This window comes from Palaemon carinicauda, chromosome 16 (genome assembly GCF_036898095.1).
Source record: "Palaemon carinicauda isolate YSFRI2023 chromosome 16, ASM3689809v2, whole genome shotgun sequence".
NCBI classification, from domain to species: Eukaryota; Metazoa; Arthropoda; class Malacostraca; order Decapoda; family Palaemonidae; genus Palaemon; species Palaemon carinicauda.
The window spans coordinates 114,677,668-114,692,930 of NC_090740.1; the positions used below are offsets into that span (position 1 = coordinate 114,677,668).

General features: G+C 31.6%; 1 long non-coding RNA gene across 1 annotated transcript in view; it reads right to left on the reverse strand.

The window, feature by feature from the left end:
- Window positions 1-12,973: 12,973 nt before the first annotated feature.
- Window positions 12,974-15,263, reverse strand: part of LOC137655102 (uncharacterized) — a 59,127-nt gene continuing 56,837 nt past the window's right edge. The window contains exon 5 of the long non-coding RNA XR_011046813.1: window positions 12,974-14,587. This is a non-coding gene — a long non-coding RNA (uncharacterized lncRNA). The remainder of the gene's footprint in view (window positions 14,588-15,263) is intronic.

Consider the following 15,263-nt stretch of genomic DNA (forward strand, 5'->3'; position numbering starts at 1 on the left):
AGTGGCAAAAACTATTAATCAAGAGAGATTTGGCTTACAGAATTTGCTGAAAACTGAATTAAGGAGGAATCATTACATCCATAATCCTAACTGTAATAATTTTCACAAAATACTGGAGCTTAAAGACAGAATGAATCCGAGTAAAAATGAAATATGTGAAAGGGGTCCAGATAACAGCTACAATTTATGAAAATTAAAACTGAAAAAAATATGTAAATATTTACATAGGAATGGAAAGAATGTAAAAAAGGATATCGTTGAAGTGTGTGGAAAAGATGCTGCATATGTAATAGACAGTCTATACAAATGAATGTAAATTATGATATCTGTATATATAAGAAGCTGCGGATTGCGAATGAAAATATGAATTACTTGAAAATATGAACGAGTCATAGATGACAGACATGAATTCCACACTGAAGGCTGAGAGAGAGAGAGAGAGAGAGAGAGAGAGAGAGAGAGAGAGAGAGAGAGAGAGAGAGAGAGAGAGAGAGAGAGAGAGAGGGGGAGAGAGAGAGAATTTGGCAAGCTATACCAGGAATGCAGAATTGGAAATGCTGTGGTATTAATGGATTAGCCGTCGAATTCTACAAAACCATGCGAGTATTATAAACAACGGATTTATGAAAGTACAGAGATATTAGTTAACCTGAACTTGAAGAGTGGAAACTTAAAGTAAACGAGGTATTAAGCTTTAGAAAAAATGGAGAAGAGTAACTAAAATTGAAGCGTGGAGACTGAAATAATAAAATAAAGGGATAAGAGTGTAACTAATAGCTGTTAATAGCCATTGACCTATATGTATGCTAAATGTAGATGAGAAAATTATAGCAAAATTTATTAGCAGCTAAATGTAGAGGAGAAAATTATAGCAATGGGTATTAGCAAAGATTAAAATTAATGCTCTCAACATTCGTAACAGAAAAACAGTTCTGTGTTGTTCAGGGAAGCTTAGTTATATATTATACTTTGCAAAGAGATTTCATATAATTCCTGAATAATGAGAATAAGCCAGATGTCCAAATAAACTGATAGGAGTAATCTAGACTTCTTATTCGGAACCTTGACCATACTTGGCTTTAAGATTACCTAAACTTAATTCAAATGCTTTATAAGGAGCCAAAAAAGTTACACATCCACAAATGGACATATATCAAGACATTTTTCTTATAAGCAAGTCTGTAGAGTTGTGCATTGTTGATTATTTTATTTGTTATAGCTCAAGAACCCTTGTATAGAATGGCTGAAGGTTTGTTAGGAAATTTTTCTCCAGATATAACAAATGAGTTAAAAACTTATTGGTTGGCTTTGCCGATGATGGCAATATCATTGCGAGCAAGTAGAAATGCATCGAGGAAACTGCATGGGGTATTAATGAATATGAAGAAGAGAGTGGAGCGAAACTTGACAAAAAGAAGACTTGCATTGTGGGACTATGAGCAAGGAACGATAAACTTGGCCAGAAACAGGGATAGAAGGAATGAAAAGGTATTTTAAGACCTTAGGTAGAATCCATAATAATGATTATGAACCATCTGCAGGGATGAACTGGGGAAAACAATATTTTTTTTTAAATGCTAGGAGCACTTTATAAAGGAGGACTAACTTTATTCCAAAATATTGAAATAGGTAATATAACTATACCAAACTATCAAAAGGATGGCTTGCTTCTCAAGTATATCAAATTCCAGCTAATCTTGGTAAACGTATAGAAAGTTTTACCTCCAAACATCTGTGGAATGGAAACCCAAAACCCATTCAAAGGAAAATTAGGCATCTTCTAAAAATTCAAGGAGAATGTAGTTATTATTAATATAACCAAATGCCAGTTTAATGCTTTTACAAAAGTATTATTGACATATCAACGGGATGCGAATCATAATTCAGTCTGAGTCCTAACTGAATCCAGGCAAGTTACTTTAAAACAAAATGCCAGAAATCATTTCTCAAATTATCAATTTCTCCAAAAGACAATGCTCAAAAGTCGCCATTCATTCCTTAAACTATAAATCCGATTCACATTTTTCCAATGTTCATTGAAAATACTTATTTCTCGAAAGACAGATTGCTCCAAAGTCGCCAATTACTCAAACTATAAATCAGATTCAAATTCTTCAAACGTTAATTAAAAAAGCTTTAAACACGCGTGAGAAAAAAAAAGAAAAAGTTGTTTGACATTCTTTCCCTAATCATTCCCTCCATCTTGATATCCCGATTAGTTTTCGAAAACCAACAAAGGAGATTTATTACTTATTTATGATTCTAGCACCACAAATGGGCGTACATTTGTTTTTGCAACCCAATGGAAACAGAATCTAAATTCAACCAGAACACTGGTAAACTGGTGGAACTTTAAAAATATTCCCTCGATTATTGCTCAACTGTATACATTACCATGGCGTGAAAGCAGGTAAAATAGTGATTCTTGTTTATGCATTGTTACCTAATAAAACTGAAGAAACTTATAAGGAGTTCCTGGTGGCTTCAATAAAAATCCAATGTTCCAGCCTTTGACAATAATGACTATTTTGAACTGGCCCCGGTTAAGGCCATATAGCAAGAATTTACAATGTATAAATGTCGTGGGTGCTTTTTCCATTTTTGTCAAAAACCTTCATTGAAAAATTCAAGGAAGTGGGTTAAAGGCCTTGTGCGACACTAGTGCAAAATTTGCACCTAAGTTAGTCTCCAAATTACATTGACATTTATACAGATACCAAATGTTGATTTTCAAGTTTTAGATTATATTGGAGTTACAATACGAGTACAAACGCATCCGCAGACGTGCTTGTTTATTCCAGGATTAATAGGGTACTCTATTAATCCTGCTTTATTAAAACACGAAATGTGAATCAGTTTCGACTACATCAAGAAGGGAATGCTGAAAACGAACAATGCTATTGATGGATGGTACAACAGTTCCCAAGATAGACTATTCGCTTGTCCTCTGACTGTAAATTTTGGAAGTTCATAGATGGCTTAAAGCGAAAATCAAGTTTACAAGAGATGCAAATCGACCAATTTGTTAGTGTGACTGTTGTTGGAAATAGAAGAAAATACCGTGACTGTACAAAAATATTATGAAATATTTTATTTCTCTATGAAGACACGGATAATGTTGAGGAATATTTAAAAAGTGTTGCACACGATATTACATAATGCAGTACCCAATAAGTTTTTTTTCCTTAATTGTAAAAGGACAAATTTAGGAATTTTAGTAGCAATTAATTTTTTTTCTGCTTTCCAATTGTAAAGATAAATAAATTCATTAATTTTAGTTTGTACCACTTACTTAACGAAATAATTTTTCATTTTCAAGCAATCTGTCTTTTCCAAGAGCTTTGCTTTCAAGCTATTTATCTTTCAAGGAATTAACAGTTTTTACGGTCATTTCATTAGTAGTATCTTTTTTCGAGCAATTTATTCAGAACAATTTACCAGACTTCGAAATAACTAACTTCATATTTTAAGCCAAGACTTTCTTACCTTGTTAATTTTTATGTTTCAACGAATCCATTATTTTTAGCACTATATTATGACAAAATAATAAAGATATTTCCTTCTGTAATGAAAATAAAAACCTATAATTAGCCAAAATTAAAACTAACATTTGTATGATGAGGTGAATCAGTTCTGCCAAATATTTTAAGAGAGTTATCCCTTTAGTTTTGAACTGTATAGGAAAACTTAATAAGTGGATTAATACAATAAACAGATATTGTTTAAATAAAACCACAAGTCTTAGCTACAATGGAGAGTTATTTGTGTAGTAATTGTAGAGAGCCTGAAGAAATTATGCACTTAGTTTATTTTTGTAGATTTAAGAGGAACAGTTCTGAACCGGATCTAGACATTGCTTTAAGGAGGAACAGTTCTGAACTGGATCTAAACATTGCTTTAAGGAGGAACAGTTCTGAACTGGATCTAAACATTGCTTTAAGGAGGAACAGTTCTGAACTGGATCTAAACATTGCTTTAAGGAGGAACAGTTCTGAACTGGATCTAAACATTGCTTCAAGACGAGCAGTTCTGAACTGGATCTAAACATTGTTTCAAGACGAACAGTTCTGAACCGGATCTAGACATTGCTTCAAGGAGGAACAGTTCTGAACTGGATCTAAACATTGCTTTAAGGAGGAACAGTTCTGAACGGGATCTAAACATTGCTTTAAGGAGGAACAGTTCTGAACGGGATCTAAACATTGCTTTAAGGAGGAACAGTTCTGAACGGGATCTAAACATTGCTTTAAGGAGGAACAGTTCTGAACGGGATCTAAACATTGCTTAAAGGAGAAACAGTTCTGAACGGGATCTAAACATTGCTTAAAGGAGGAACAGTTCTGAACGGGATCTAAACATTGCTTAAAGGAGGAACAGTTCTGAACGGGATCTAAACATTGCTTAAAGGAGGAACAGTTCTGAACGGGATCTGAACATTGCTTAAAGGAGGAACAGTTCTGAACGGGATCTGAACATTGCTTAAAGGAGGAACAGTTCTGAACGGGATCTGAACATTGCTTAAAGGAGGAACAGTTCTGAACGGGATCTGAACATTGCTTAAAGGAGGAACAGTTCTGAACGGGATCTAAACATTGCTTAAAGGAGGAACAGTTCTGAACGGGATCTAAACATTGCTTAAAGGAGGAACAGTTCTGAACGGGATCTAAACATTGCTTAAAGGAGGAACAGTTCTGAACGGGATCCAAACATTGCTTAAAGGAGGAACAGTTCTGAACGGGATCCAAACATTGCTTAAAGGAGGAACAGTTCTGAACGGGATCTAAACATTGCTTTAAGGAGGAACATTTCTGAACGGGCTCTAAACATTGCTTTAAGGAGGAACAGTTCTGAACGGGATCTAAACTTTACTTTAAGGAGGAACAGTTCTGAACGGGATCTAAATTTTGCTTTAAGGAGGAACAGTTCTGAACGGGATCTAAATTTTGCTTTAAGGAGGAACAGTTCTGAACTGGATCTAAACATTGCTTCAAGACCAACAGTTCTAAACTGGATCTAAACATTGCTTCAAGACCAACAGTTCTAAACTGGATCTAAATATTTCTTCAAGGCGAACAGTTCTAAACTGGATCCAAACATTGCTTCAAGACAAACAGTTCTAAACTGGATCTAAACATTTCTTCAAGACGAACAGTTCTAAACTGGATCTAAACATTTCTTCAAGACGAACAGTTCTAAACTGGATCTAAACATTGCTTCAAGACTAACAGTTCTAAACTGTATCTAAACATTGCTCAAGACAAACAGTTCTAAACTGTATCTAAACATTGCTCAAGACAAACAGTTCTAAACTGTATCTAAACATTGCTCAAGACAAACAATTCTAAACTGGATCTAAACATTGCTCAAGACGAACAGTTCTAAACTGGATCCAAACATTGCTTCAAGACGAACAGTTTTAAACTGGATCTAAACATTGCTTCAAGACAAACAGTTCTAAACTGGATCTAAACATTGCTTCAAGACCAACAGTTCTAAACTGGATCCAAACATTGCTTCAAGACCAACAGTTTTAAACTGGATCCAAACATTGCTTCAAGACGAACAGTTCTAAACTGGATCCAAACATTGCTTCAAGACCAACAGTTTTAAACTGGATCTAAACATTGCTTCAAGACAAACAGTTCTAAACTGGATCTAAACATTGCTTCAAGACGAACAGTTGTAAAACGGGATCTAAACATTTTTCCAAGACGAGCAGTTCTAAACTGGATCTAAACATTTCTTCAAGATGAACAGTTCTAAAGTCTAAACATTTCTTCAAGACGAACAGTTCTAAACTGGATCTAAACATTGCTTCAAGACTAACAGTTCTAAACTGGATCTAAACATTGCTCAAGACGAACAGTTCTAAACTGGATCTAAACATTGCTTCAAGACCAACAGTTCTAAACTGGATCTAAATATTTCTTCAAGACGAACAGTTCTAAACTGGATCTAAACATTGCTTCAAGACGAACAGTTCTAAACTGGATCTAAACATTGCTTCAAGACGAACAGTTCTAAACTGGATCTAAACATTGCTTCAAGACGAACAGTTCTAAACTGGATCTAAACATTGCTTCAAGACGAACAGTTTTAAACTGGATCTAACATTGCTTCAAGACAAATAGTTCTGAAGTGGATCTAAACATTTTTTAAGAAGATTTGTAAAATACAGACAGCGAGGTTTATGAAGGTCTTAAAACTTGATTTTCAGGCTTATTCAAGAATGGATAGAAATACAGTAAGGTTATAAATAGATAAATTTATAACTAGGAGTTAGTATCTTTATGAGCTATGACTCAATTTATATAAAAAAAGTATATTCAAAATAAAGATTTATATTATTAAAATCACCTTAGTTGATCGTCTTCTATTTTACTAAAGAATATGATTATTTCGAGAAAAAGGTATAACATTTGTACAAGTAAATTCATTACTGACAATGAGAGTGTTAAATACAGTATGCATATTGTACAAATCCCATTTATTGCATAATCAGCTGGTTGTTGAGACTAATGTTTTGTTAATATTTTCTCTGAATGGTTAAAGTATGCGCAGCAAATGTAAACGATGATTTGTTATGTACATCGTCAAAAGTTACACAAAAGGGTTAGTGTGCGATACTTTAATTGCTAGCGAAATTGGAATTTGCTATAAGAAATGGACGACTGCTGGCTAATTTGTCAATTTTCTCTTTATGTTTAATGGGGTCAGGGCATAATAAACTTGCATATTGGTCGATTAAAATGTAAAGTCCATTTCTTCTCATTTTAGAGACTGATTAGGAGTTAGACCCTACTGCCCATGCGTCGTTCACATTCGCTTTTACCAGCTTTTTTTTTTTCTTAATTACGAGCGTCCAAATATTTTCGCACAAGTTGCAGGATGTTGTTCTACAGTAACTTATTTTTTCTACCCTCCCCAACAGTTCCAGCGTGACTACTATCACCAAGACGTCTCCAAGAGGGAAGTACAATCTATTCTGAATCTTGTGTAAATTCATCTATTTCAGCAATTGATAACGCAGAAATCTCTCTCCGTTCAGCTTATAGCTATTGTTGCTTCCGTGAACGTAAATAAACATCCCCGAAGTAATAACCCACGGGGCAGCAGAAAAGCAGTGAAGTAATGTTGATTTGGAGAGTGCAGCAAGCCACGGCAGAACATAACGTGAAGTGAATCATAGATAATTTTGATATCAAGAGTTTCCAATCACTTACATGAATTACATTTTACCATCTTTGTTACTTCTACTTTATTTTGCATTTCTGACATTTATTATTGCCGCTAATCACTTTATTTGGTATTTTCCCACCAAAAACCTCGTTTCCCACTGGTGTCTCCCACAATTTTCTTTATACAAGGTCAGAATGCACAACACACTAGATAACGATTTTGAGAAATATCTGGTTCATTTATTTTGCTAAAAAATTAAAGTTTCATATATTTACCAACAATGGTAGCGATTTTGAAAAATATCTGGTTCATATATTTTGCTAAAAAATTAAAGTTTCATATATTTACCAACAATGGTAGCGATTTTGAGAAATATCTGGTTCATATATTTTGCTAAAAAATTAAAGTTTCATATATTTACCAACAATGGTAGCGATTTTGAAAAATATCTGGTTTACATATTTTGCTAAAAAAATAAAGTTTCATATATTTACCCACAATTATAGCGGTTTTGAAAAATATCTGGTTAAATATTTTGCTAAAAATTAGTTTCATATATTTACACACAATTGTAGCGATTTTGAGAAAAATTTGGTTCATATATTTTGCTAAAAAAATTAGGCGCTTCATACATTTACTCAACTGTAGTGATTTTGAGAAATATCTGGTTCATATATTTTGCTAAAAAATTAAAGATTTTGTATATTTACCCACAATTGAAGCGATTTTGAAAAGTATCTGATTCGTATATATACCTAAAAAACTGAAGTTTCATATATTTACCCACAATTGTAGCGATTCTGAAAAATATCTGGTTCATATATTTTGGTAAAAAATTAAAGTTTCATATATTTACCTAAAATTGTAGTGATTTAGAGAAACATTTGGTTCATATATTTTGCTAAAGAATTAAAGTTTCATATATTTACCCAAAACTGTAGCGATTTTGAGAAATATCTGGTTCATATATTTTGCTAAAAAATTAAAGTTTTATATATTTACCCACAATTGTAGCGATTTTGAAAACTATCTGGTTCATATATTTTGCTAAAAAATAAAAGTTTCATATATTTACCCACAATTCTAGCGATTTTGAAAACTATCTGGTTCATATATTTTGCTAAAAAATGAAAGTTACATATATTTAATCACAATTGTAGCGATTTGGAAAAATATCTGGTTCATATATTTCGCTAAAAAATTAAATTTTCATATATTTACCCACAATTGTAGCGATTTTGAGAAATATCTGGTTCATATAATTTGTTAAAAAATTAAATTCGTATATTTACCCACAATTGTAGCAATTTTGAAAAATATCTAGTTCATATATTTTGCTAAAAAATGAAAGTTTCATATATTTACTCACCATTGTAGCGATTTTGAGAAATATCTGGTTAATATATTTTACTAAAAAATAAAAGTTTCATATATTTACCCACAATTGTAGCGATTTTGAGAAATATCTGGTTCATATATTTTGTTGAAAAATTAAATTAATGTATTTACCCATAACTCTAGCAATTTTGAAAAATATCTGGTTCATATATTTTGCTAAAAATTAAAGTTTCATATATTCATCCACAATTGTAGCGATTTTGAGAAATATCTGGTTCATATATTTTGTTGAAAAATTAAATTCATTTATTTACCCACAATTGTAGTAATTTTGAGAAATATCTGGTTCATATATTTTGCTAAAAAATTAAAGTTTCATATATTTACCCCAATTACAGCTATTTTTAGAAATATCTGGTTAACATATTTTGTTAAAAAATTAAATGCATGTATTTACCCACAATTGTAATAATTTTGAAAAATATCTGGTTCATATATTTCGCAAAAAAATTAATATGTTTTGCTAAAAAATTAAAGTTTCATATATTTACCCACAATTGTAGCGATTTTGAGATATATCTGGTTCATATATTTTGCTAAAAAAACAAAGTTTCATATATTTACCCACAATTGTAGTGATTTTGAGAAATATCTGGTTCAAATATTTTGCTAAAAAATTAAATTCATATATTTAGCCACAATTGTAGCTATTGAGAAATATCTGGTTCATATATTTTGCTAAGAAATTAAAGTTTCATATATTTACCCGCAATTGTAGCGGTTTTGAAAAATATCTGGTTCATATATCTTGCTAAGAAATTAAAGTAACATATATTTAATCACAATTGTAGTGATTTTGAAAACTATCTGGTTTTTATATTTTGCTAAAAAATTATAGTTCCTTATATTTACCCACAAATGTAGCGATTTTGAAAACTCGCTGGTTCATATATTTTGCCAAAAAATGAAAGCTTCATATATTTACCGACAATTGTAGTGATTTTGAGAAATATCTGGTTCATATATTTTGTTAAAAAATTAAATTCATATATTTACCCACAAATGTAGCGATTTTGAGAAATATCTGGTTCATATATTTTGCTAAAAAATTAAAGTTTCATATATTTACCCACAATTGTAGCGATTTTGATAAATATCTGGTTCACATATTTTGCTAAGAAATTAAAGTTTCATATATTAACCCACAATTTTAGTGATTTTGAGAAATATCTGGTTCATATATTTTGCTAGAAAATTAAAGTTTCATATATTTACCCACAATTTTAGCGTTTTTTGAGAAATATCTGGTTCATATATTTTGCTAGAAAATGAAAGTTTCATATATTTACCCACAATTTTAGCTATTTTGAGAAATATCTGGTTCATATATTTTGCTAAAAAATTAAATTCATATATTTACCCACAAATGTAGCGATTTTGAGAAATATCTGGTTCATATATTTTGCTAAAAAATTGGTTTCATATATTTACCCACAATTGTAGCGATTTTGAAAAATATCTGGTTCATATATTTTGCTAAAAAATTAAAGTTTCATATATTTACCCACAATTGTAGCTATTTTGAGAAATATCTGGTTCATATATTTTGCTAAAAAATTAAATTCATATATTTACCCACAAATGTAGCGATTTTGAGAAATATCTGGTTCATATATTTTGCTAAAAAATTGGTTTCATATATTTACCAACAATTGTAGCGATTTTGAAAAATATCTGGTTCATATATTTTGATAAAGAATTAAAGTTTCATATATTTACCCACAATTGTAGCTATTTTGAGAAAAATCTGGTTCATATATTTTGCTAAAAAAATAAAGTTTCATATATTTACCCACAATTGTAGCGATTTTGAGAAATATCTGGTTCATATATTTTACTAAAAATTGGTTTCATATTTTTACCCACTATTGTAGCAATTCTGAAAAATATTTGGTTCTCATTATTTGCTAAAAAAATAAAGTTTCATATATTCACCCCCAATTGTAGCGATTATGAAAAATATCTGGTTCATATATTTTGCTAAAAATTGGTTTCATATATTTACCCACAATTTTAGCGATTTTGAGAAATACCTGGTTCATATATTTTGCTAAAAAAATAAAGTTTCATATATTTACCCACAACTGTATAATTATATATACTATTAAATATATACGTGTAAAAATAAAGTATAAAATTGCATAACTATTTTCTTATTAGAAAAAAAAAACCTTGAATTGGAACGGATATTCCAGATTCGCAACGATCGTCTCAAAGTAAATCTATACAGGAACATTAATAAATTAATTACGTTGAACATATATTCACGATAAATATTACGCATAGAAGGATCTGTCATACATCAACATACCACATAACGATTGCTCACAAGTGTTTTTTAGTATTTTGAAAAATACGTTCCACTTTTCAAAATAAAATAGTTCTTAATATTTAGAAAATATACAACATTTAAAACTCTACTAAAATCCTCCTTCAACAATACGATTAAACTGCATAACCACTTACCTTAAACTACTCCTAAGTAGTTTACACTTCACTGGCTTGAAAACCTAATGGTTATAAGGCAAACTATTACTTTCCTTTATTGGTAAAAACTCCAGGAATCCAAGGAGAACATAACTTTTACTTTAGAGTCCTTTTTGGAATAGATGCTGCCATCTATTGAACAATTGGAAAGTTCGTATTCATGACCGTAAACAATATACAGGGTGATGCAAATAAAAAAGATAATATCGTTCAAAAACTATAATTCTTTAGATTGTTACAACATTTCAACTAAATATACAGCCATGTATATATCACTACAAAATCAATACTAGGAAGTTATGTCTTTAAAAAAAATGGATACAAGATGATATAGAAGCTATTTACAAAGAAAACTTGGTGTATTTGGGTTTCATAAATTCTCGATAAACTTTAATTCAATGTATTTAGAATGTAATTAGGACATTTTATTCACTTCCATAAAAAAAAAAAATGATAACATCCTACTAAGAAAACTCTTGGTGTCACGAGCATGAAAGAAAACGCACCGAGTGTAGGATGTACCAAAATTATACTTCAACAAAAATAGGAAGTGTACTTACTTCCCACCTTTTTTTCGGGCTTTATAAAATAAAAAAAATTCCTAATCTGAAACAAAATCACATTGAGAAGGCTTGAGAGAATCCTGCAGGTATACTGAAGATTAAATTACATCCCTCGTGAAGCGATCTAGACTCTCAGGGTGGGGGTCACAACAAAACAGGGTGTAGCAGAAATTACCTGCAAAAATGAAACCACAATAGAGCGTTTATTTTGCTTCCTATCAGACTTCTAAATTTGAGAAATAACTTAAAATTTAAATCCAGATGCTGTGAAATAGCTCGAAGTCTTCCCTTTCATTAAGTTTGATAATTATAAGAACTGTAGACAGTGTAAAATCGTGTATTTCGTGTTCCTTGCCTCATAAACAAAATTCCTCTAATACAGGGTATCACAAAATGAAACTAGGCATTTGAATTTTCATTAATATTGACTTTTACTTCAAATCACTTGCTTTATATATGGATATAAATTATCCTTTGTATTATGATACTATCTTGAAGATTTCGAATCATTCCTCAATGTCCATTAATCTTTATTTATTGCTGGAAGTTATCACACTCAACGAGAAAAATGGTAGTTTAAGGTCCTTGGCCACTAAACCATGAACCTTCATAGAAAACGTACCCATTATGTATAGTGTGTTCTTAAAGTATAAACATGAGGACGTTGCTTAAGATTTATTTTCCTTTCACCTGCTGTATCTTTATATACACACATTGTAGAAATTCACCCAGAATTTTGATATAGATGTAATATAAAACATTTTTAATTAACTAATGAGCCAAGATTCCTTTTGAATATAACTGTATTTGACATAGAGCTAAAATCGTAATATTTGCAGATCTGACTTATTCCCGTAAATTATTTTAATCACATATGAAAGGATTCTGGTATACCTACAAACAAATTTAGGAATTAACTGGATGTTTTTTTAAACCTTTATCCCGCCAAGTGCTCAGTACTTTAGTAACCTTGGCACTACTGCATAACAGAGTATAGAAAAAGTTTATTTGTAGAAATGAAACCTCACATATACTGTATCATTGTATGGTTTCACAATAGGCTTAAGAATTAGAGCATAAATTTAATTTTCATGATTAAATGAAGTATTGTGATGTCCTCTCATCCATTAAATCGGGCAATTATAGTTATTGTAAATAGCGTGAAAGCATGTACTCTTTTATCCTTACCTCTAAAAGAAAATCGTCTAGTACAGGGTAGAACAAAATGAAAATAACAAATGAAATATTCATTATTATTGACTAATATTGCAAAACAAATACTTTAAATATAAATGTAAATTACCCTTCCTATTGTGTTGCTACATTGAATGATTTAGATCGTTCATCAATATAAATTAATCCTTATTTTAGGCAATAAATTATCAATACCAACGTATTCAAAGAAAACGTTAGGCATCATAGAAAACCTATTAAGGACGTACAGGGTGTCCCAAGAGTAGGCAACATACTGAATAGCGTTGATTACAACATATTAACTTATCATATATTTATATTCAGCCTTTACAGAAATCCACCCAAAATCACTGTCGTAGCTGGACTATAAGAATTATATTAAATAAACAAAAGAACTGAGATCTCGTTAGAACATAACTGTAATAAATGCAGGACTAAAAATGAAAAGCTTAAACTCTGCATATTTCCCTGAAACAGGGTGATGCAAAAAGTACCTCAATGTGACACCTTTGCAGTTATTGATCAGCTGGTGTGTAAAAGCTTAATATCGAATGGGAAAGTTAAAATTTTTTTTAACATATCACATTGAAAATGCTTCTGGTTTATTGGCAATCATATTTAGGAATTATTTGGAGAAATTTTAAACAATTAAAACACCAAGCACTGGTTACTTTAGCATCCTTGGCATTACCAAGTTACAGAGCGAAGCAGTTTTTTTTTTTTTTTTTTTTTTTGTAGAAATCATATAAATAAAGCACATAGAATATTCTATCTCTTCATAGTATATTTATGAATTAGAGTAGAAATTTAGTTTTATTACCTTGATGTTTTGAAGTCAGTTGAAGTCCACTCTTTCATTAAATTTTCCAGTTATAGGAATAGTAGACAACGTAAAAATATATGCTTTATGAACCGTGCTCTTTAAAAAATCCTACTGTACAGGCTAGGGCAAAAAAGAAAATTGGTAAAAGAATAGTCACTATTATTGACTTCCACTGCAAACCAATTTCTATAGATATGAAAAATAAATAACCCTTCTTATTATGTTGCTATCTCCATTTTTTTCAGATCATTCTCCAATATCAATTATAATCATTTTGAGCACTACAAGCTCTCCCATCACACAAGTCAGCATACCAACATCTGGTTACACAAATACTTAGAGAACTAAACACAGACAATGTGAGATCACTGGTAGTGCACTTCCTGTGGATTCCCTCTCACGTAAGACTTATAACTATCAGCACCCTGAGCATCTCCCAAAGGCTGCCATATCAATGATGATCATTTCGAGCCCTACAAGCTCTCTCATCACACAAGCCTGCATACCAACATCTGGTTACACAAATACTTAGACAGCTAAACACAGACAAAGCGAGGTCACTGGTAGTGCACTTAATGTGAATTCCCTCTCACGTAAGACTTATAACTATCAGCACCCTGAGCATCTCCCAAAGGCTGCCTGTCAACTGAATCCTCTAAATGCTGATGCTCCTACCCAATCTCTCTTGTACTGCAGGAAGATGGTGCGATAGACTGTCCACTCACTTACCCATCGTCGTAGTAATACCGAGAGGGTCAACAATCAGTAAGGCACTATGACCACTTCCTTTCTCACCAAAACAAGAGCCACAATGGTATGTGCAAGTCTTCTGCTGGGTTGGCTACCAGTTAGGAAGGTGGCTGAACAAGATAGAGTTCCTCACTTCTGCTGCTGCTGTAGGTTATGTGACGCACCCAACGCCAACTCGCAGGAACAACATTGCCTGGAATGTCCAATTGTTTGTCATATTACCATAAATGCTCAAAGTAAATGATACATGTTAAACAATTGATGACAGATGTTAATTTACTTGATGAAATTCCATAACATAATGTTGTGAAGTATGTATCCGTAACTCTCCTCATAACTTAGATTCATAATTTTCATCGTCAAGAGTATTTATAACCCAAACGCAACATTACTCTAAAAGTATCCAGTTTAGACAATGCTCTGCTATATACAATATTACTGTTTTCTGACATAAACTAATAATGTTTCATACTGACAATACCATCGCTTAAAATCTATCGTATTTCCACAAACACATCTTTATTTTTAGCCCTTTCTTTATTCTACTCGGAGTTATTGTGCTATATTTGAATTTGCAGTAACCTTCGCCAAAGTATGGGGCATCTTATTCAAGTGAATAAACAGAAAAACTAACACAGTACCACCATCTTTTATTGCATATACAAGTTATTTATTCTTATTTACCAATTCTCTATTAACCGGATCTCTACGGTTAGATGCAAGAAGATAACACTAGCAATCGAGGAAAATAAAATTTTTTTTTTTGTATACTTCGAAGACATGCAATACATCAGCAGTAGTTTGGCAATTTTGTATGTTGTTTGGTCCTTAACAATGCATTACGCACAATTTGGCTAAAAATATTAAGA